The sequence below is a fragment of the Falco naumanni genome, chromosome Z (assembly GCF_017639655.2).
Source record: "Falco naumanni isolate bFalNau1 chromosome Z, bFalNau1.pat, whole genome shotgun sequence".
NCBI classification, from domain to species: Eukaryota; Metazoa; Chordata; class Aves; order Falconiformes; family Falconidae; genus Falco; species Falco naumanni.
This window is the reverse complement of record NC_054080.1, coordinates 28,084,511-28,108,509: the sequence shown is the minus strand read 5'-3', so window position 1 is coordinate 28,108,509 and position 23,999 is coordinate 28,084,511. Positions and strand designations below refer to the sequence as shown.

The following is a 23,999-nucleotide window of genomic DNA, read 5'->3' as shown; positions in this document are numbered from 1 at the left end:
AGATGCAGGTACTGGTGGGAAAAGTGGAACAGAAGAGGTGTCGTGGCAGGGGAGAAGAGTTAGCGCGAGAGCTGGGACGATTGTACGTGCCAGAAGGTAGTTCCAATAAAAGCGCGTTGGGCTAAGAAATGCCTGGGGAAGTCCAGGCCACACCTGCAAGTTAACGCGGGACTGTTGTTCGGTGCACTTGCCTCTGGCGAGTACCTAACGAGATTTTTAACAAACACTAAAAGATGTTGCCCGTGGCTCAGTATGCAGTAAGTCAGTTTTCACACGCTTGGGGAGACATTTCTTACTCATTTCAGGTTTCCACAAAGCTGGGGGCTAGGTGCTAGTCCACAATGCAAGCACTGCCCCCACCCCCACCTCCGCTGCCCTGTAAAGGACATTCGATGATACATTTATACAGAAAAACTGCAGGGTCCTTAAGTTTCCAAACCCATCCCCTTTACACTGCTTGGTTAGTAATTTGCATACAATTACAATATGGTTACACAACTGTATCTGCTATCATGCATGCTTAGAGGAGGGGTTCTCACCTGAGTGAGGGTGTTTCTGACCTAGGGGTGTGATTTTTGGTATTGTAATGATGGTAGTACAGTTAAGGATGCATCAACCTTAAGTCATCTTTGCCAAGCTGGCAATATGCACAGAACATCCTCAAAGTACTCTTACTAACTGTCCTTTTGAGGTCTTGTTGTTCCAGAGTGTCCTTGTTGAAAGAATGCCTGTGTACTTTTCTGCTTACAGCCTAAAACTTCTCAGTGTATACAAAGTACCTGTTGCACAAACAATCAGACCATTCTAAATTTTCTGTTATCCTTCAACACTGTCGTGGCAAACCCGAGTCCAGCACCAGTTAGTCTGAAGTCCTGGTGTCATCCTTGACCTTCCAGAGAACAAGAACACTATTCTTTTAAAAACCTGTTGCTTGAAAATGTAAAATTATTTGGTTTCTTTTTTGTATTTTTTGTAATTTTTGATCTAGGAGGATTCACATTTTCAAATTTCTTCACTCATCTTCAAAGCCAGAAGAACTGGACAGCTTTTGTTCCTGCTGCTTTAAGGAAACGTAATATATTCCCACATCCATGTATTACCATAGAGCCATTTATTTCTGAGTGAAGGGTGTGAAAGACATTGCGACTGGGTATGAAAGACATTGCGACTGGGTCCTGTCAGTCTCGGTAATGGCACATGTAGTTGCTATATCTTGTGTAGCCATTGATAGAAAACCTTAATTTTAAAAACTTATAATAACAAATCATAAGTTATTATATTTATATAAGTTTTAACTTATAAAGTTTGAGTAAGTTTTTTTTTGCAGCATGTGGGGTTCTAAATTTAAATAGTCACTGTTAAAAGCTTTCATACATCATAGTAAGTGGCTTGTTGAACATAGTAGTACAAAGTTTATGCATATATTGTGTGGTCTTTATAACTCATTGGTAACCAAGCTTTCAATAATGTAGTTGGTGTTTTGTACTCTTATTAAAGCTTCCTCAGCAGGGGGTCAGCCATGTTGAAGGAAACTCCCCTTAGAAACAGCGCAGATGCAGACCAGGGAATGTGCATGAAGAATTTATAAGATTTTTCTTCCAGATAGGAACAAATGAAAAAGTTTTTCATGGGATTTTAATTTTATTCTCTCAGCCGGAAACTGGTCATATCCTCTGAGATGTGGGTCATGTACCCAGAAGTAATTATTTCTACCTGGTGAAGTGGTACCACCAGCCCTACAGTAGCTAATGCGCCAAATAGTTGTTTTCTTTCTGTGATGATTCATGGCTGAAGAGAAAACAGCTTTATTGCTGTAATAGGCAAAGGCACAGTTGTACTTACCTTCTTAGTAGTGTCTTAAATCTGCCACTCATGAAGTTGGGATAACTCAGCCTTACATCCTGATCTGTGTAATGAATTCCCTGATTTATTAGGTAGGCTCCGTAATCTTCGTGTTCTTTACTAACTCGTGGTGCCCTGTTAACAGTTCAGAAACTTCTTTTCCTTCTGTGTAAAACTCAAGAAAGCATTCTAAACCTAGAAAGCATACTAGGAAGGAGGCTAAGCTGTAAGATGAGTATTTTGGGATTGAAAAAGAAGTGTATCACTTGAAGCTTCCAAGTATGTGCCATCTCTAACATTCATATTCAAGATAATGAGACCTGTGTAAGTTGCATATGTGTACAGAAAATATCTGGTATTGTAGCACTGATCAGTAAGTTACTGTGTTCTGCTACACAGTGTCACAAATGCTATAGACTACAAGAACAGGTATGGTTTGGGGAGGCTTTTATTATCTTTGATGGTGGTTCTGGCAGGATCTTTATTATCTATGGCATGTACAATGCGAAATGGAGTTTCAGATGGGTATCTAACGTACCTGTGTCATACTCAAGTTTTTTATTACTTTATTAGGCTTTTTTCTTGTAGTAAATTTTTTAAAGGCTAAAAAAATCTGTGGTACTTTTCAATATTGCTGGAACAGTTATTGTTCTGCCTTAGAATTTTTCTTCATGTATATGAGTGTCAAGTTACCTCTTTTAGCATAACACTGACCTCAGTATCACCTATACCTATGGAAGATTCTTTCCTTCTTGAACAAAATGTGTGTAGACTTTGTATTGTATCCATAAGACATGTGAAGTCTTTTTTGTGCTATTGGGGTATTATTGCTATCAAAATGCTCCTGTCTCCCCTTTTCCCGTCTCCCTTAATTTGCCTTCTGGAAGTTTTGATCACACGAGTCCAATACATATGATGGCTACTTATTTGATGTCTGTATTATGGATTGTATGTTGGATTCTGCAGAAACTTCTGTTTCTGCCTCCCTGAAGGAAGAGTCACTTTCAAGAAACTGTCCTTGAACTTCCTTCAAAGTTTGGTAGGTTTTTTTCCTCCCTGTTTTCCAAATGTAAAGGGATTGCATCTGCCTTAGTATTGCTAAAGGGTTTCCCAATTTGCAAAATATGAAGGATGATTTTCTTCTTGAATGGTAAGCTGTTTAGACAGAAGGGTTCTTGTTCTTGATTTTCCCGGAGATCTGTACGTAATCCAGAAGTGCAATATAAGGTGACTAATGCAATTTTTTTTTAATGCTTCTTTTGTATCCATTGTTGAAGAAAAATCATGAGTTACAGCAAATTTTTTGTTCTTTAGAAAATGTGATTTATGTAATGAGTTCAAATTAATTGTTACACTAAAAGTTGTATAGCTTGTGGTTTTTTCATTGTTACCAACATGCTTTCATATATTAAATAAAAAATAAAAAAGAGAAAGTAGTATTTGAGAGGTCAGAATACAGTAGTGATACTGCTGCAGTAAAGCCTTGCAAAACTGATTGCAGTTACTCCTGTTGGGACACATAGGTTAAGATAAATGCAGTTCTTCCATCTGTATTACATTTTCAGGGTTTTTTTGCATTTGTATTAAACAGGAATGACTCATAAGGATGTCTGTTTTAATGTTTTATTTGAATTCTTAACTATGTTTTCAAATACAAAATTAGCTTTTAGATGTGGATCTCAGAAGGTTTAATGTGCCATTCATCAGGTTCTTATGTTAGAAACAGAGCTTTAGCTGGATATATATATATATGTTTTAATCTTTTTTTAGAGCTGTTAGTAGGAAGGTCCTCTTTTCTGTGTACATGATTGAAATTATGTGAAAATACGGAAATAGTTGGAGATTTTGATGCCTTTGAGCTATAAATTCTACTGTTAAATAACATTAGAGCCAAACTGTGTCCTGCCCGGTTCTCTGTGTGCTGATTTTTGTTACTGTGCAGTATTTTTCCTAGTGAATATATATTAAAAAATATACATTACCTTGTCCTTCTAAATTTGATTTACTTGTAATGTCAACATACGTTCACCTGAAAGTCCACACCAGATAGGTGGTTCCTCACTGGATCAGTATTATGTGTGTTCTGTGTGATCTGCTGTTACGGTCAGACTGTAGCTGGTGACTCTCCCAAATGTGGCCTTTGCAGGACACTTATTTTACTGGCATAGTGGTTGAGATTGCAAATTTTTTGTGTGTCCCCCTATCCGTCATGTGCCTTTTCCAAATTTGTGTAGTACACGAATAATAGTATTTTGAGTAACAGGGATTGTGCTGTGCTGCTTGTGTGTACTAATGTATCACTCAAGGGCAGTGTCATTTCTTACTCTTGAGGAGTATTGCAGGATGCTGGAAATGTATGATCAGAAATAGATAATGAAAGGAACCAATTCTTCTGTTGCTGATGGAATGGTACATTCTCTGTTTCTTGACATCATGTGAGCAGTTCCCAGCTTGCATGATTGAAAGTTACCTTAAGTGGAATTTGCACCATCTCCCAGTGCATCATTGCAAAAATAACTTAGTACTCCTTGTTTTAAATATCTGTACTATAATAAAAAAATTGATTGGGAATTTAAAATTATTTTAATGTACCAACTCCTGAGTTTGAAAATGTTTTAGTTCTGCTAACAGGTTTAGTTACTGTGCTGGATAAAATGTTGCAAATTATTGTGAATATGCAAAACTTCATTTAATCACTGAGCTGAATTTTCTAAGAGCAATTTAAGGGTTCCTTAGAATTAAAATATGCAATGGTAACTCGCTTTAAAAACTGGTTTTACCTTTGATGTATTCAACATCTAAGTAAAGCTTACTGAGAAGGTCAAAGTAGTGCTGGACTTGGGTGTGCCATGATTATTGAATTTTGTAGTAAGTAAATAAATAACTGGCCAGTATAGTCTTTGATTTGACTGTGTCCGTTAGCTCTTTAGTAGTGGGGAGCATTGTTGTAGAGGTGTATTTGTAAGGCATCGGGCGTTTGAGTGAGGTTGCCAGTGTGAGAATGGAAATGGATGCTGCGCCACTAATTTACTGTGATCCTGAAAGAGCCTCTGGTGGCCGTGTATTGATAGTGACTAATGACAGTCTTTTCAAAGTGTGTGCTGATTACTGCAGCCAGCAAACAGGGAGTAATATCTGAATGCCCTGATGCCCTATTCATTTTGTGCTGCAGCCTGTAGAAAAAATTGCATGTGCTGTGAAGAATGTACCAAAGTGCCTTAGGAAGCACTGCAGTGTGTGGGCAAAACAGACTTGGAATGCCTGCAGGAAGTGACACAGCACTGCTCCTGTTAGCCTAAAAGATGGCAAAATGGTACTACAAATGGGAGAGAAGCAGTCTGAAGAGATGTTGATCCCCGGTTGTTTCATAACCTTACCTGCAAAAGCTTAGCAATATAGAGTTAATGTGAAAACAGGCTCTTAGTATTACTATGGAGAAGAGACCTCTCCAAGTCAGGAACTACTGTAAGTTTAGGTTGTACCAGAGCATGTAGCTTTTCAGGGATTCCAAATGCATGAAGAGTTAAAAAATAAATAAATAAAAATCTTAAAGAAACTTGGAAGACAATACTCTGAACTTCCTCTTGATATGGATGTGATGTGACGTGGATGTGATAAATGTAAGGAAAAATAACATCTGAGTGTATGACTTGTGACCCTCCCCCACTGAACATTCTTAGAAGCAGTATCTCTGGGGTGTTACTGTTTCAGACTCTCAAAACCTGTGTGTTTTTCCCAAATTAGTAGTTAGAAGATGACTGGAAAAATAAATAGCAAAATAGACTATTTTTATGGGATTCATTCATACTGTCACACCTCATGTACAAGCAGGAAGTATTTTTCTATGGTGGGTCACTGTACTCAGACCTCCTGGCTGTTGACTCTGAGGGTTTAGGTACCCAACAATGCAGTGTTTTCAGGATTATGCACCTAGGGAGAGACAGCTCTGAGACTTGCAATGTGTTGTCCTTAAACATCCTTTAGCAAATGAGATCTTGGAGACCTGTCAATCAGAGATATATCACCTCCCGGTATGCAGGTGGCATTATGAAGACACTGCATCTGTAGAAGTCACAGGCAATGTGAGTACACAGTACACAAGAGTGAGGAGCTTGTTACTTACACCTGTGGTGTGACTTAAATAGATTGGCCAGCCTTTTTAAGCCTAATGAGTCTTGGACTGGCTGACCATGTAACAAGCCCTATTCAGGTATCAGCTCTACCTGGGCAGCTAACATCTGTAAAGAAAGGGATCAATAATGCAATTCCAGGGAGGGAAAAAGTTTGTGGCTTTTTTTTTTTATTTTATTTTTTTTCCCTGGGACTGAGTTGGAATAAAGGAAAGAATGTAGAAATGAGGTATCTGTATTTTGATCTGCTGTTATCAGGCAGTATAGCTCTGGTCTGAGCTACCTTTTCAAATCTTTTTATTTGAGTTACTAAACTGTGCTGAGGGAGATCTCTAGAAATGACTCTGGTAACTGTCAGTTCTTTCTGGACTAGGGAAAATGGCTAGCTTGATTATTTAGGTTAATATGTTTATTAAGACCAATGTAAAATCTCATGTTTATATTATTTAGATTCTTTAAAGTGAGAATCTTGATTGATCCTATTTTAATGTTGGAACTAGATTACACACGAGAATAATTTATTTTAATGTTTTTCAGACTCAGTAAAACAGTAGCAGTATCATAGAAGGTTTGCTAGTTCTTTATTTGGGCCTGTACTTCATTCTTACCTCTCAATTTCAGCATGTTTTATGAAAGCTCTGTTTTTCCAGGAGTCACTGTGCTAGGTGAAGGTTAAAAGGCAACTCCGGTTTTAAGTTGCTCATTGGAAGCAAAACAAAGTAGTGTAGTGGATGTGTGAAAGGAGTATGTTGCCAAACAGTTTATGTACAATGCATTATAATAGATAAACCTTTTAGCACAACTTGGCTTAACAAAAAATAAAAATGCATCTTAGGGATTCAATGCTGTTATGAGGCAAGCAGAAGTCAGTATTATCTGATGAGGTTTATTGAACTGGCACTGCAGCATTCCATAATAGTCTCCTTCGGTGTTTCCAACCAGGACTTTGGCACAATCTTGACTAGGTCCCGCCAGCCCAGGCAGCTCCCTGATTAATTTCCAAGCAGTCCTCCTTGAGAACCAAGTGGACAAATGCTAAAGGCCTGATCTAGGGTCCATTGGTATAAATATGAGTCTCTTGGTGCTGAAGAGGTGGAACCAGTTTGGTGGGAGTTTTCACTTTCTTGTAGGAAAGAGCTGAAGCAAAGCTGTATGACTCATTATGAAAAAAAATAAATGCATTTGCAGGTATCGGTTAATTTCAGTTAAAAAATACCAAAATACTATCATGTGTTCTTAGTGTTATCTCTAGGCCTCAGCTGGCAGTCTACAGAATGGGGAAAGTAAGAGTTCTTTCAATGTAGAATGCTATCAGTCAGCTACACTGTCTTAACTGGAAGTTTCTGTCAGCCGTGGAATGTACAGCAATATATGCATTGCCTGACAAGAAAGACGGAATGCAGCAGTATTAATCTGCTCAGAATGTTCCTGAAAAGTGGATGGTTCGTGTTATGATGGTGAGTGAAGCAGATTTTCCCCAAATAATTAATCTAAGGGGAGTGAGGTGTAATGAGTGCAGAAACTTAGTAAATGTGCATGAGTTAAATTTGCAGGGATAGTATATGCAGTGTGGAGGACTGGATGGCAGGAGCATGATCATCGGGACTGTCAGCTGGGGAGGTGTTAGCCTTTCAGCAAGTGGCTGTGCAGAAGGGATCACTGCTCTGAAAGAGGCCCATCTGCCTCGTCTGTGAGATTGAATGCCTGACCATTGCCACATTTTTCTCTCCTTTACCTTGCTTAACTTGCATAATGTTGATTCATTGTAGAGAGGCTGAAGGCAATAAAAATGTAACTGTTCAAAGATGTAACCCAAAGTGCCAACAGGAACATTTACAGTATAGTGATCTGCTGGACTCCTCAGAACCTGATGGACTGTGGTAAGGCTATGGAGAAAAGCTGTAGTATCTCAAGAGTGGGTATGGGGGGTAGGGTGTGGGTGAGATTTTTATGTGTGCTTTGTGGCTGACAGTTGGAGGGGTTTTAGTTTTCTCTAAATTATTCTTGTGTTTTCAATTTTCTCCCTATTCTAATTTGGTTCTGTTTGTAAAGCGCTTGTATTTTAACTGATTGCTTATGAATGTGGCAGCATGGCTCCCTGAGTACTAGACAGGGTAATTTAGTTTCTCAAGTTGCTCAGGTGGTGGCTAAGTTGGTGTTTGAATTGTTTAATAAGGGTTGATTAATAAGAGTGGTTTTAATAATCTGTTAGTGTCTGGCTTACAAATGCTTCCTCATGATTAGTGAAATCATATTTGCAGCAATTTTGAGCTGAAAGAACTGTTACTCCCCCTATTCTGTGGACTGCTAACTGAGTCCCAGATTTAGTATTAAAACACCTAATGGTGCTTTGTGTTTTTGTGTATTTTTTCTTTTAACTGAAATTAACTGTTACCTGCAAATGGATTTTTTTTTCATAATTACCTTCATGCAGTTTGTTTTCAATACAAAGGATAATTCCTCTTAAATTAAAGGGGAGTTTTAAAATTAGGAAACTAGTTTTGTTCTGGGAAAAAACAGGCTTTCTATGTGTCCATAGGAAATAGTGGAGCCAATACTAAAGCAGTTTTCATAAAACTGTTCCTTCTCAGCTTTAATTCTTCACCTTGATCATATCTACCATTACTTCCAAAATAAATGAGGCAGGAAACATGCAAATTCTTTTCTCTTTTTGAAACAAAACCTTGTTTTGTTCCCAGAACACAGAGAATGTACGTGCACTGGGACAAAGATACTACCATAAAAAATTTATGCGGTCATGTTGTGGGAGTCCTGTTATCATTAATTAAAAGTGGCATTAATTACGACATCTAATTTTAGTGTTTTACTTTGCAAAATTCAAAATCTTATGACAGTTTTTTTTGTTGTTGTTTTGTTTTCCTAGGGTTTGTGTATCTATGTGTGAATCTTGTGAAGTTCAGTTTACTACAGAAATACTTAATTTGTATTTGCAGCAGTAGAGTCGGCACCTTGAGATCCACCAGAAGGATTTTTGCTAGCTCAACTACTAGTGCAGGTGGAAGTGATCATGCAGTGGACTGCTATCAGAAGGAAAAGAAAAGGAAAAGAAGCGATTTGTCACCGAGTACTCCCTGTAACCAGTGAAATAGTTCAACTGAATTTTGGGAGAGCTGTCTCATACAGCTGTTAAGTGATGTAGGGGGTGCGGCTGCCCCCTCCCGTCCGGGGCGGCTCCTGCCCCCCGCCGGGCCCGGCCCGCTGCCGGGGTCCCTGCCCAGGCCGAGGGACGCGGGTGGCGTCACCCCGCTGGCAGGGCAGCCAGGAGTGGCGCCGAGTGACATAGCGGTGACACACCGGGCACGCAGACCCCGGGGGCACACACACACACCCACCCCCACACCCACCCAGGGGGCACACACCCCGCCACACACCCACACACCCCGGGGGCAAACACACACACCCACCCCACATGCCCCGGGGGTGCGCACACACACACACAAACCCACACCCCAGGGGTGCACACGCACACCCCCCCCCCCCCCCCCCCACCCCGGGGGCACCCCCACCCCCACACCCGGGGGGTGCACACACAGGGCACCCCCCACACCCCCCCGCACGGAGGGCAGCGCCCCCGGCCCAGCCCCAGCCTGCAGGGGCTCACACGCACACGCGCACACACGCACCCCCTCCCCCAACGGGCTGGGACCCGCCGTCCTGCCCCAGGCACCGGCCTGAGCCCCTCGCCTGCCTCGCTCGCGCCGGGGACCCCCAGCAGCCGGCGTGGGGACACGCGCCGCTCCTGCCCCACGGCCGCGGGTTAAAGCCCCCGCTGGCTCCGCCCGGCTCCCGCTGGGGTCCCCGCGCCGGCTCCGGGCTCTGACACCACAGGCCGGGGACACCCGCACCCCCAGCCTGACCCCGGTGGCGGGCACCGCGTTGCGCTCGCGCACACACGGGTCCCCCCAGGGACAGGCACCCGGTCCCTGCAGCGGGCACGGGGCAGAGGGGCAGCGCGCGCGGGTAGTTAAGGCAAGTGTTAACGAGTCGGTGCGAGAGGAGGGGCCGGGCTGTGCCGAGCAGGTGCGGGCTCGGCCGGGCGAACGCGCTGCCCGCGCTGTGCCACACGCGACGGGACCCGCTGTGCCCCGTTCTGTCCCCTCCCCCACGTCCCTCCCCCGCGCAGCCCCGTCGGTCCCGCACCCCTCGCAGCCGGGACCCCCGGGCTGGGTGCGGGGCAGCTGCACGGGGACGTGGGGCGTCCCCAAAGCGGCAGCTGCAGTTTCGTGGCAGCCCGGCAGCTGCCGCGACAGCGAGGCGCGCTCCTCGTCCTTGTCTGCGCGTCCGCGTTGTCAGCGGTGTGTGCCCTGGGCTGCTGCGGGTTGTGGCGTCCCCCTGTTCCCAGAGTTTCCCAGCCGAGCGGGTCAGCAACAAAGATAACCTGGCTGGAATAAACGTCCTTGCCTTCTTACATGGCCCTACCAGTTACTGTGACTGACCAGGTCTGGTTCTCATCACCACGTCCCTCACCATTTGTTGGTCAGGTTTGTATCCCTGTATGTTCCTGCTTATGGCTTCCTCCTTTTCTTACTTGCTGCATTCAAAAAGGTCCCTGACCAGATACCTTTAAAAAAGCTGATACTCGCCTTCCATATACCCGTTCCTGTAGTCATTGTGGAACTTCATCTTGTATCCACCAGCTTAAACCCTTTGCCCATCTCCTGGATCTACTTACGTCTGCACTCTTGATTCCTACCATAGATTTCATGCTCGTTATACTCCTTTCCTCTTTCTCACTATTCATTTTAACCCAATTGCTTTTCATATTTTTCTCCCACCTAATCACAGGTAAGTCTTTGATACTGTACTTGGTTGACCTCCTGTTGTAGTTTGTGTTTCCCACCTATTGCTGTTCTGATAGTTTGGCTTTTCTTGTTTTCAAGCTGGTCCTTGCTCATTTTGTTTCGTCCAGGATGTCCTTGTCTGTCAGCCAAGCCCCTTGCTATCTTTCTACAATTCCTGGTCTGTACGAGGGAAGTAGTACGCCTAAAGGATTCTGTATAGTCAGCAGAGTGACCAGAAGAAGGAACTGCCAGAAAGAGTAGAAAGAAATCCTCAGTGTGATTGCTCAGATATGCACTGAAAGATTGTCAAGTTGCTTTCTCTCACAGTCCTGTATTTTTTTCTCTTCCAACAACTGAAGTGATGAACTTTTTCCTGGAATTCAGCTTTTAAGACCAGGTCCTGGAAAAGGAAAATTTCCCTTCCATCACAATATTCTGAGCAGCAGTATAAGCCAACCATCATGACAGCATGGCTAAGCTACTACTCCTGAAATGTAGTAATAGATATAGGACCATATTACATGCTTAAAATTGTATACATACACATCCAACATACAAATGTATAGATATAAAATCACACAAACCCACATACATAAAAACATATATAAAACTAAGGAATGTATGTGTACCAAGTCTGAATTTTAGAAATAAAAATATTCTTTAATTTGTCTGCATTTTTTGTATACAGGAACTTAGGATAGTTCCAAAGACAGTTGCAAAGGAAACATGTAATAGTTTCTGTTTCGTTGGATAATGGCCCCTTCAGATTAAATTCTCACCGTTCTGTCGATACTGTAAAGTTGAAGGCCTAACTTATAAATAATAAAGTCCCACAACACATTTAGTGGGTGTGCTTTCTACAGAACGGTAGAACTTGTTTCTTTAACGTGCCTGGAATTATTGTGCTAGGTTTGTTGTCTTTAAAAAAATAAATAATTTATGATTTTATTAACTTTGTAATTAGTTGATTTACTCTTTAGTTCTTGTTCTGTTAAAACCCATTAAGAATCATATAGGATCCTTAACAAACACACCAAAGTAGACAGAAGGTCTTGCTGCTTTGTTGTGATTATTCTGTGTGCTTAAAAAGCATGAGAAGAAAATAATTATGCATCTGCTGCTGACAGAAAACTGTAACAATGAGTGGTATTTAAAATGTTTAAAAATCAATGTTGATTATATGTCTTTTTATAGACTATGTGAAATTAGCTGTACAAAATTGGTGTTTCAAAACTATTGAGCGGGAAACAAAATTAACATCAACAGCAGGTGGCAGTGCTATCAAGATCTGTTTCTGATGTGTGTAATCAGCCAGTGTTTGTATAGTGCCAGCTCTTCAGTAACAGTAAGTTAAATACCACAAAATCAGTGAAGTCTTGTGATTTTGGGGTAAATAATGATGAGATATTGGTGACAGCCATGCTTCAAGAGGTTTCTCCTGCTGAAAATGTGAAGTGTAAGATGTTGTGGAGTTACTTTCTTCAGTAGGATTTTGTATTTTGTTGTATAAGATAGCAAGCTTATTCTGTGCTTGCTTTTAAATGGAATTTTGAGTAACTGTATACAATTTATATAAGAATAAATAGCGAAACTGACTGAAAGTGAAAACTGATAAAATAAATATGGTTACAAGATTTCAGACATGCCAGCATCGCAGTTCCTGGTAATTCCGATGCCATTCTTACAGGTTTGTCGTATCTTTTCTAACTGAATGCTCTTTGTCAAAGCTCACAGATCTGTTGATGTTTTAAAGAGCATTTAAAAAACCCTGCTGAAGCAGTTTATCTTAAAGACCATATTTTTGGCTTCCCCCATATTGTGGTGCTAAATTACATTCATACATTTAATTACAGAACAAATTGCTAAGCTTGTTTATTAATTTTTTACTTAATTGACCCTAGGTGCTATTTATGCTATCTACTGCTATTTATGCAACTCTAACTTCTGCCAACAGTTAGCATCTCACAAGGAGCTGCACAGCTAAAGATGATATTGCTGAGGTTCAGTGTGCTTGTGTTTCTCCTGTTGGTTAGCCTAAAAATCATTCCAGCAGCACAGAATCGCAGGTTACTAGGTACAGAGAGCACAAGAGTGGTTATAGGTGATGACTGTCCCCAGGCACACTTCTCAAGCATTGCTCTGAGGTTTCTGCAGAAGTCTGCTGTATGTTGAAGTGTTCCCACTGTGCTTCTTAAAACAGAAAATTAGTGTCATTGGTGAAAAATTGAAAGGTAAGACAAATGGAGTTTACAATGTTACGTTCAGAAGTTACAGGCCACCTTATGGCACCGATGCAGATTCAGAGTATGTTAATGGACTTTTTTGAGCGTAGTTTCATTGTAAGAAATTAATTAGGTCCTGTTGTTTCTGGTCTGTCCAATTACGTGACTCCTCAATGTCATCAACTCTATGGACCACTAAGTCTGTCTTGATTCTGCCTTATCTAGTAAGAGGAAGAAGGCTGAAGAAATCAAGAGAAAAACCCCCAATCCCGATATAAAACTATTTTGTCTAAATTGCAATCTTTCAAGGTTTTAATAAGGTGTCAGCTGATCCTTAATAGTCTGCTTTGAATTCAAGTTGTTTTACAAGTTTTCAGTAGATGACAGATTAATATGGTTAGCAGTAAAAGTTAAACCAGCTTCTAGTGGTTGATTTATTTATAGAAGAAAAAGAGAGATGTTAAGTAAGTATCTTGCAGATGATCAGTTTTTCAGTAAAACTTACCCACTGAAATACAGGACTTTATCAACCTGCCTTTGGTAATCTATGTATTAAATTAAAGCACAACCCTTCAAATCAATATAGTGATTTGATTTGTACGCATTTCAAGCAAGGCTGCTTTTTTTTTTTAAACTTTTGATATAATTTGCACTGCAGTTAAAGCATCTTTTCTGTATAATTAAATCTATATTTGTTGGCATCTTCACTAAGTTGAAACAGTTGAAAAGGCAAAAATGTAAGTTAAATCAAAATTACACAAATGTATCACTTTTAAAAAAAGATGCAGAGATACCCTTTTCCTGTATGAAATACAGTAGGGTATGCTGTGTTTTGATTTAAGCTATTTCAGTTTTTTTTCACTAAGTATCTGAAAAAGTTAATGTTGTATTTAAGGGATTTTGTGGGCAAATAGTATGCCTGTACTGCCTTCTAGTTATTCCCGATCTTTTAAAATAGCTGTCTCTGTTGTAGCAAACTCTTAATTGTAGCAGCAAAATCCAGCTAAGAGCTAGATTAAGCTGGCAGGTTATGGGTATGGCTCCAGTTAGACCACTAGTACCTGAACTAGCTTATGTAGAACTGGCAGTGTAACTGAACAACAGAGCACGTGATGGTACTTTGCCACGTGTGTTGCAATATGTATTGATGTTTGGGATGCACGAAAGATTTGGATGTTAGTACCTATTTGTGTCAAAGGAATCACGGCAAAAAATATTGTATATGAGTCAGTGGAAAAACTTAATGGTTAATCATGCAGTTTTGTCTGAGTGTGGACAGGTTTGGGGCGATGTTACGAACATGAATAATCGCTCACCATTGCACATTAGCAGCACGGTCTGAGGACCTCAGCCAATAGAGGGTGCTCGTGAGATACCAGTGTATCAGTCCAATTTCTCAAGAGCTTAAAGCAAACAAAAAGATCATCCCAGATAAAAGGATTTCATGTGTAAACAAATCAATTTTTAACGTTGTATGTCCTAGTTCAATTTTATAACAAAATACACGGTTTGCAATACAGAATCTAGGGAGTGTGTATTTATCTGTTTTTGTGGATGTGTAAGGTAGTGCATATAAGTAAGTGTATATGCACAATAGATGCTTTTCTCATCCTACAAAGCATGTAAAATAGGCTGACAGACAGAAAAGCAATGTGTATATGTTTTTATCTGATATATGTGATATGTATTTGCTCTGGGTACATATATTAGTTCTGAATTTGTCATCTGTAGTTTAAAGTCACTATCTTAAACATGTACAGGATCTGTATAATACCTGATCTTGAGTATGATTTACTCTTGCCTTGCAAACACTAAATTATGTTTTGCTTCTGAAATGTCAGCTCAGATGGTTTGTTTAATTGAAATCTGACACAAAACAGTAGTTGCCAGGGAAAGCTTTTTATTATCATTATCTCTACGGAGAGCCATTTGCAAAAGATGAAGATGAAAAGTATCAGGATAAAACCAAGTTAATTTACCTTGTGAATATTCACATAATCTCCAGTTATGCTTAAAAAGCATGAAGAAATATTAAGTTAGGTATTTGCATTGATTACAAGAAGAATGGAAAAAGTTCCAAAGGAGGTGAAGTGTTTGTTTAAAAGAAAAAGAAAAAAAAGAAGAAAGAAAAGCATAAGCAACTATTACTAAATGTTTACCAAAAAAGTGTTTATTTTAGAGAAAAAAAGTCATTTCAGCTAGTTGACAGACATTGGAACTAGAAAGATAGATATGAAAGGAGAGAATTTTACTCATGAGCCTGAGAGCTTATCTGCTAGATTTTCCTCATGTGCACAAGTTTAGAAATGTTACAACACACATAAGAGGAAAGTGATTACATCAGAAAATCCAGAAAAAATCATATTCAGTATTGTGAAAAATACATTAAAATTATGCTAAGCTAAAGGGGTATTGCAGTGTTTCCACAGCAGATGGACTGGGCTTTGAGATTTCAAGTGCCTAAGAGAGCCTTTTATTGATTATGCTTAAGTATCATGTTAATGTAGAGATGGTATGAGTGACCTTGATTACAACAGAATTCTCATGAAACCACATAATACCTGCCTGACAGTGATATTGTGACGGTCTGCTTAGGGTGTTAATACCTTAATTCATATAAATGTGTTCAGCTGTTGTGTAGCATGAAGTATGAAAGAACTGAAATACCAGAAAAAATTGGTAAAAATAACATTTAATTAAAGGTCTGTCTTGCATTGACAATAAAGCCAAGAAAAGGTTTGAATACTTCAAAACGTGGTGTTTTGTCACTAGAGGGTGCACAATGCACAGGAATAGCAAAAAGTGGTGCAAAATCTTTTACAGTTTACATGCTGTACAAGAGGCCAGGAAAACATGTCTGAGGAACCTTGTATGTCTAATATTTCAAGGAGCACTCAGAGGTTCCCAGAGCATTTCTCTTGAGTGTCTGTGCCTGCAGTGGACTGTACTAAGGGTGGATTTAATGATAGCTTTCTTCGCCCACATGCTCTGAAAAACAAGTTGTCAGTGTTTATTCTTGAAAACCTAAATTATGCTTGAAACTCTTTTAAGAGTACTGGAAGCAAAGAATAATTTCATGATAGTTTTAAGTATTATTCCCTTTTGTGCTCTGAAAGTTGTAGGCACTTTGCATGATATGGGACTAATCACTGAATTATTAGAGTTTACCTGTAGGAATCTTCTGTAGGAATCTCACTTTTACTAGGTATTGGAGTGCAGGTGTTGCATATCTGCAGGCAACATTTTGTAGAATGGAAAACAGAAGCATAATAGCAGGTGATACATAGGATTATGGGCCAGAAAATTTTTAAGATCACTGAATAATTTGAATTATTGAACGTGGTTATTCTGATGGGTTTGATCCTTGCTCCTGATTTGTGTCCAAGTACATGTTATGTGGTGGTGGACTCTGAATGGTGTTGCTTTTAGTTGTGGATTCCAGAAACACATGATATAAGAAATTAGCAGTAGACCTGTCTAAAATGTTAACAGATTTTTTTTTTTTTTTTGGTCTTTACATTGGTTGATTTGTCTTTACACTGGTTGATGTGAGGCATTCCAGGCATTCTTTAATACTTCATTTTCTGTCTTTCAACTAATTGAAGGGTCTCTGGTGGAAGCAAGACATATGCCTAGAACCAGATGGAGGGTATGTGAAACGTATGGCTACATGGAGTGCTCATTTTCTTACGGTATTCTTAGAGGCCAATATCCTTGATCTGTGGACATCAGCTGTAAAGGATGTAATGTATCAGAACAAAAGTATGATGTATGGTAGCAATAACAAGCCAAGGACTGAGATAGTCTTTGTGTATTGTCTTCTACAAAATTGTCAGGATAGATAATTGTGAGGGACCTGTGGCCAGATGGGTTGAGCACACACACGTTGTATTTGTATCTTCCACTTTGCTGGCACAGTCCAAGAGCAGGTCCTCTTTCTCCCTGTGTCTTGGCACCTTTGTTTTCCCGGAGCCAGCTATCACGGCTGCCTTCTGGCAGTGTCTTTTGTAAAAAGAAGGTAGCACAATTAGAAAAAAAAGAAAAAAAGAATACTCTGACTAAACTGTGTTACATAGTTTCATTATTTCAGTGAAGGTAAAGGTTATTCCTTTCCCTCCCACTACATCCTCTGTGTAGTTAAACTCCCGACCATCTGGTACTATGAATATTCCTACTGTTAAACTTCACAGAGATCTCTGAGCAGCAGAAAAGAGTTAAGCAGTCATGGAAATGGTCCACATCCTTACCACTCTGCGTAAGGGCTTGCCATACCAAACACATCTTTGAGCACTGTGTAAATTCTGAGCTGAAGCACCTCTTCCAGGGCTAAAAGAGCAATTCGTTTCATAAAGCCCTGGCTCTGCAGCCATTCTTTGGAGACTGCCAACTCCTGTTAACCAGTGCCACATGTAGTGGGTTTCTTGATATGGAACAGATCACTGAGCACACCACATTTGTTTTATATAAAACTTTAGGACATAATTGCTTATGGTTTTCATCACTAGTATATTATGATACCTTTTAATTTGTCTATGGAGTTGAAAGTTCTGTGTGCCCTTACCAATAATCTCGAATCATTCAGGCCACTTGTTTCAGGTTGTTTGAATTACTTTGTAAGCAGCTGCAGGTACAAACTACAGCACTGAAAGAAAAAAATATCAAAACAACAGTAAGTCCATTAAAAACTGTTAATGGTACGCACAATTTTATCATGAGAACAAAGCAAACATTGGGAAGAAGTAGAGACGAGAAAGTAGGAGGCACATTTTCAGTATGTTACAAAAATGACTGAACAAGTTTCAAGAAGATACTTTACTGCTATGCTTCCTTCCTTGTTTGGAGGGTAGAGGAAAAAAGTATTTCTTGGTCTCTTCTGAAAAGAGGCAGAGGTTGTCCTTTTGAAGATTTTCTGTACTATTTTAAAATGCTGACATTTGCATTAAATTGTTTTAGGAGGCACAAAGTAGCAGGAAAGCAGAAAATAGCTGCCAAAAAATAATGATTGAGGAAAAAGGAGAGAGGGAAGTAAATGCTGTCATACTCTTTTTACCTATTTGTATTCTTTTTTTTTAATATTTTCTTTTCCTTCCATCTTTCTGCTGTTCACAGCTGCTTCACACTCTCTTTTGCTTAGTTCTGCCATGATCATACATGATCACCCTGTACGCTGTTTTCCAGGTCTTAGTAAGTGGCTCATACACTGAGAGCACTTTAGAAAACTGGTCCAGGAGCTGAGTCAGACCTGTGAACAAGAGAGGTCATTCTTCTGATCTTTGTGTTGTGTGGCTGTTGGAGCTGGAAGGGTACAGGGGAGAGGAGTTGTTTCAGGGAATGAACTGTGCTGTGATTATGGAACTGATTTAGCTTTAGTGACCTCTTGACTGTCTTTCTAGGGAGACATGGTCTGGCATTCCTAAATAGTATGAGGTGTAAAAGGCATACAGTTTTCAAAATCTGAGGAGCTATAGTAACTACAATATCTAAATTAATTACAGTAGGCCATATGAATATATATCATCTATTCCATGCAGTTTGTCCATACACTTCCAAATCAGAGAGTCAAGAAAAGAAGGAGGCTGAAGACAGAATGAAAGGAAGGGTCTGCGTGGCTTTATGTTGTGTGGTCCATCAACACCATTGAGAGTCTGTTTGATATTAGAGCAATTCAAATGCAGTGCGAGCAAAGGCATCATAAGCTTTTTTCCTGTGTGCTTTGCCTCTCAGAAAGCATAGCGCATAGTTTAGCACAAAGGATTGAGCTTGTTATAAATGAAGAACTTGTGCTTTTTCCCTCTTTGTAAGAAAAGAATAGATGTTTCAGGAGTTTCGTGCCAAATCCAGGCGTGGAACAAAATTGAAGGTCGCTGTAAACTATACCCGAGGCAGGCAGGATAGCCTATTATTTAAAATGGCTAGTGACTGCTTTGTGGCTACAGTGGTGCTGCAAAGTGTCTACAGGATCACTGAGAACTATAACCTGTGCTTCTAGATTTATAAGAAACCTCATATTTTTGATAGATTTGGAATAGTTTTACAGACAGTTCTTTCCCTAGTGCTTTAATATTTTTTTACAGAAACAGCATGGCTTGTTGACCATATTTCTTGAGGTGTGTTGGGGTTTTTACCCAATGCAAATCAGGATAGTTAAAGAATGTCATCTGTGGCATTCACGTGTTTTGTGTGGTGGATTCTATAATTAGCTGTGCCAAATGTATGCTTAGTGAACCTCTTTTTTTGAAGTGCTTGCCAGAAGCATGTGACTTACTGCGTCTTTTATGGACCTACAGATATTGCCATGTGCTAGCAATTTGAGCTAGCATTTGCAAGTTGATGGCGTAACAGTTAAATTTCTAGTGTGATAATTGCACTAAGGGGTCTCAGAATGTAAGAGTAACAAACACTATGGCTAAGTCATTTTACTAACCTGAAAAGGCCATCTGGCCAAATATGCATTGTCTATATTGGTTCCAAATTTTCATGTTTTTAAGTCAATTTGTTCTGTAGTGAACCACATGTGTTTCTTGACCCCTTCTACATAAACATGCGTGTTCTCTGAAGTCTTTTAATATCTAACTTTTTAAGATACTGAACAATTTACAACTGGATAATAGAGACTGCAGAGCGTGTGGTAGAAAAAGACCCCAAATGTTATTCTACTGAGACCTTTCAGTCAGCTATTGCATGTCACATCAGAAGATAAGGCATTTTGCTGATGGCTGAAGTGATACATATATAACCTTTTCCAAATTATGGGAACGTTGTCAGAATTAATTAGCTGACAATTTTTAAGATCTTTAGGTAAGATGCTGTATAAGTGACAGTTATTTTATGCTTGTAAGAAATTTTGGTCATAGTAAATGAATAAAAGATTATGGTGAGTCATTATGTAGCAATTCCATAAAATCATGATTAAGGTAGAAGATTTAAAAAGTATTTTTCCTTTAATTCAATTAATAATTTAAGATTATGATGATTGGTTTCAAGATGGACTATTGATGGTCCTTGAAATGACATCACAGTTACAAGTTTTACATAGGAAAACAAAAAGTGTTCTTTTTTGCTGCACACACCTGTTATCCATTTAATTTGAAAATGTAAATATTACAAAATTTATTTAAATCGGATCATTCCTGTAATTGCTAATATTGTTTTTATTAAGACTGCATATGTTCGGAGCATCTAAACTGCAATATGATTAATGAGGAGAGGCAGATGAATGTTTTTGACTTGTAGATCTCTTCACTGAAACTGCTTTTGCATTGAAGTACACATTGCAAACTTGTTACAGGACAATCTAATGTAATACTATTATAAATGAGATAAACGAGCTCTGTGTTAGAAGTGGAACCTGGAACAGAGCCATTCTGTCCTCATGCCAACTTTGTCATAATTTTTAGAGGGAGCCTGCCTTTTTCAGGCATAGAGTCTTCATAACCTCACTGAAAATATTAGTTACGGTCTTCTCTCTGCTGTGAGATTGGAGTTAGACATATGAGAACAGGCTTTATTGTTCAGACTTGCCTCCAGAAAGGAAAGGTGCTCATAAACATTCATCTTTTCTCTTTTCAGAAGAAAAACCTGTAAAATTCCCTACTGTGACTGTGAGGCTCGCTCTTTACACCTCACCTCCTAATTCTCTGACATAGAGATTGACTGTAACACATGCCCAGCACAGTTCTGCAATATGTCTCTGGCTTTTGACTATTTCTGAACAGAAAGATGCCAGGTTATTGCACTACAGCCAGGCCTGTATCTCTCAGAGAGAAATCCAAGATCAGAGAAGGTTGATTGAGTGCGTATTTCCAAGGCATCAGGCTGGCAGTATGGTTGCTGTCCATCAGTTGACCTGTCTAGTCTGAAGGCATACCTGTTGTGTGATTGCACATATATACATGCCTGTCCTGTAGCTGTAGAACACCATATGCGTTTCCTGCAGCTTTTTTATCAGTCAAATGCTTGGATTCTTGTACATCAATGTTCAGGTAAGTTGGAAAGCCTTGGCAAGCAGGAAGTAGAATAGAACTCAATGAGAATACATCAGACTGTCTCTTGAAAAAAGCTTTAAAGCATACTTTGGAGTTTTTTACTCTTTGGAACAAAGTGTGCTGGATAATTGTCAGGCATAAATGGGTATAATTTGTGAACACAGAGAGATGCAAGCAAATTGGTTGACTCATTGCAGTAGTGAGACAAGTAATAATTTTAGTTAGATTGTAATGAAAATTAAGTGTCTTCCCCCCACCTCAGGCAAATTCATGGTCTCATGAGTCAAAAGGGATAAATAATTCCTTTACATTTGCATTCCTTTTTACTTACTAATACGGATGTTTCCATTGCTTCATACAAAGAAAGAAAGGAAACTGACTGATAACGAACTCACTGAGCATCTTTAACCATGAAGAGAACATTTTAAAACCAGAACACAGAGGCGGGTTCTGCACATGGAACGATCTGAATTTCTGATAAGAACAAAGGAATTGAGGTTGTGCAAACACAACTGGTTCCTTCTCAGTTCCAGCGGCCTTGTAGGAGGCTTAAGCTCTTTGATCCAACTGTGAATAGAATAGGACATTTCTTTTTGTCTTTAGATTATCATTTTTTCCTATGCATGTTTCTGGCTATAAAGCCCTTTTTCATACCCAGGAGAAGGAAGTGAAGAGGTGTGTTTGCTTCTATATGCACAATCATTCCGTCTTGCATGGTATATGATGTAGCAGTATCCTGTAGATACTAGAATGTGTTTGACCTGATACTACATATTTATTTATTTAATATACTGGGCATTTTATACCTATAATATCTGTCTATTCCCTTTCTGAAGAAGGATATAGAAGAAAGACTGGGAAGTGAGAAGGAAATTAACTGCTCCATACTCACAGGCCCTTTCATAATCCCTACTTATGCTTTGTTATGATTTATTATTTATCAGCCAAGCATTTAAACACATCTTCAATCCAGGCAAATTCTAAGGTTGTCGGTACAAGGCCACCCCAAAGCCAGTAACCTCTGATTTATAATAAAGTGAGATTGTAGCTGATGGTTTTAAATACAATGAAGATCTTGGTAGTGGGAGAAACACCTGACTTGATGTTTATCTTGAGAAGACTTGATTGTGGCCTGGCCTAAGAACAAAAAGAAACAAGAAATATTGGAGAGGCTATTACTATTATAATGAGTCATTCAGACAATCCTATTTATTTTTTTTTATTATTTTTTTTGTTTTCTGTTATACTTGCAAATAACTTGCAAGCATACCATCCTTTTTTTGTTCAGAGTCTCCAAACCGTACTTCATTAAATCTGATCCAGTTGCATTTCAAATAGTCCTGAATGTTTCTTGCATTGATGTATGTCAGTGGAATGCAGGGAACAGAACTGAAAAGAACTTTTTGTGTCATCAAGTACAGACCTCTGCTATCACATCTGATGCACATCATATAATCCAGTTCATAATTTTCTAAATCTGTATTTTAAAAATAGGCTTATTCATTCTCCTGCATCTATAGGATGACTGTTCTGGAATGCTGTTCCAAGTTTGACTCTTCTGAAGGTCAGAGAGTATGAATTGGAGAAACTGCCTTTTTATCTGATACGAAACTATTAATACAACACATACAATCACTCTTAGAATATATATGTGTCCACAGATACCTAAGATTTGTTGAAGCGTTTTTTTAGTTAATTTGGAAAATTTGGTATTTTTCTGAACTTTTGAGATTCTGTGTCTGATACTTTTTTTTTAACAAGGAGGTAATAGTGGCTTTTTTTCCCCTCTGCTGACCTCTGATTCACTGATACACCTTCCCTCATAGCAATTTAAAGCACTGCCAACAAAAGATGCTTTGCCATGTGTTGAATCTGTCAAGCTTTTAACTAGTTTCTCCTCAGGTGTCCATTGAAGATGAAGCAGGTTTTGAACAAATGTGTCTCGGGGACTGTTTGTTAGCTAATTTTTCATCTGAGTTTCCAGCAGCACCAGCAACCTGAGTAAGGAAAAAAGAAGGTGATTTTCAAGACAAATCCTCTCTGACACAGAATAAGCAATGCAGTGTTTGCTATTTGTCTTTTGAGATAAATTACTTTAACCAGTTACCTTCATCTGTTGCTTTGTTATCTCTGCGTTTAAGTCACCAGCAGTACAGAAGTTGACTTGAAATACAGGTGCAGATCTTCAAAGCACATTTTTCTAGTATCTCCTAAAAATTTATGGCAAGACTACTATTTCTGCCATAGGGAATTTCTAATTTTGGAACAGTCTTGGGACAAAGGTAATTCATAAGGAGTTGGCAGTGTCTGATAAACTTGTAAGTAGTTATGTTTCATTATGGGATAATAAAGGTAATCAAATATTCTGTGTTTCAAGTGAGTATATACAGTGATAAAATGAGTAAGGTCATGTTCGGACTATCCCTGCTAATGCCTCCAGATGCTGTCCTTTCTCAGAATTATTAAATAAACATTTTCTTACCATACCCCTTACACTGGCTAAAGGATTCCTGCAAATCACCCACATAGGACTAAAGTTCAGGGAAGGCTTGACATGAGTTGAAGTGATAAGTGTTAAAATATTTGCCATTCTCCTTGGCTGCAGGTGCTGCTTGCAGTATCCAATCTATGGCTTTTCTTATACGGATACTGAGGTATATGAGTTCTCTGTTTTACTGTGGAAGTTTTCAAACAGAGGTTGCTTGCTTTGTCATTTACTTTAAGGTAAGTGCCTTTGAGTAGTGCAGTAAATTCATTTGGCCTTATAGTTCTTTCCTCTCAGAATTCTGAGATGTCTAGTGGCTTTACTGAAAGTGAAGGTATTTGGGATATTTTCTTTTTTAATATTTAAGTGTCTGAGTTGTATTAAATAATAGGTTGGGCCACATGGACATTTAAAGTAAGTTGTCAGATGGCTAGTAAACCTAACACTACAGATCAACAGGCTAGGTTTTGATATGCTCTTTTTATGGTCTTTGTTTATTGAATTATTGTTGATTAGACTTTTGTAGATTGATT

At 39.2% G+C, this 23,999-nt stretch overlaps 1 long non-coding RNA gene across 1 annotated transcript; it reads left to right on the top strand.

Annotated features, from left to right (window-relative positions):
• Positions 1 to 6,213: 6,213 nt before the first annotated feature.
• On the top strand, positions 6,214 to 9,111 carry LOC121081123. The gene is made up of 3 exons (XR_005825590.1): positions 6,214 to 7,429; positions 7,742 to 7,852; positions 8,927 to 9,111. It is a non-coding gene; the product is annotated as an uncharacterized LOC121081123 (long non-coding RNA).
• Positions 9,112 to 23,999: the final 14,888 nt, after the last annotated feature.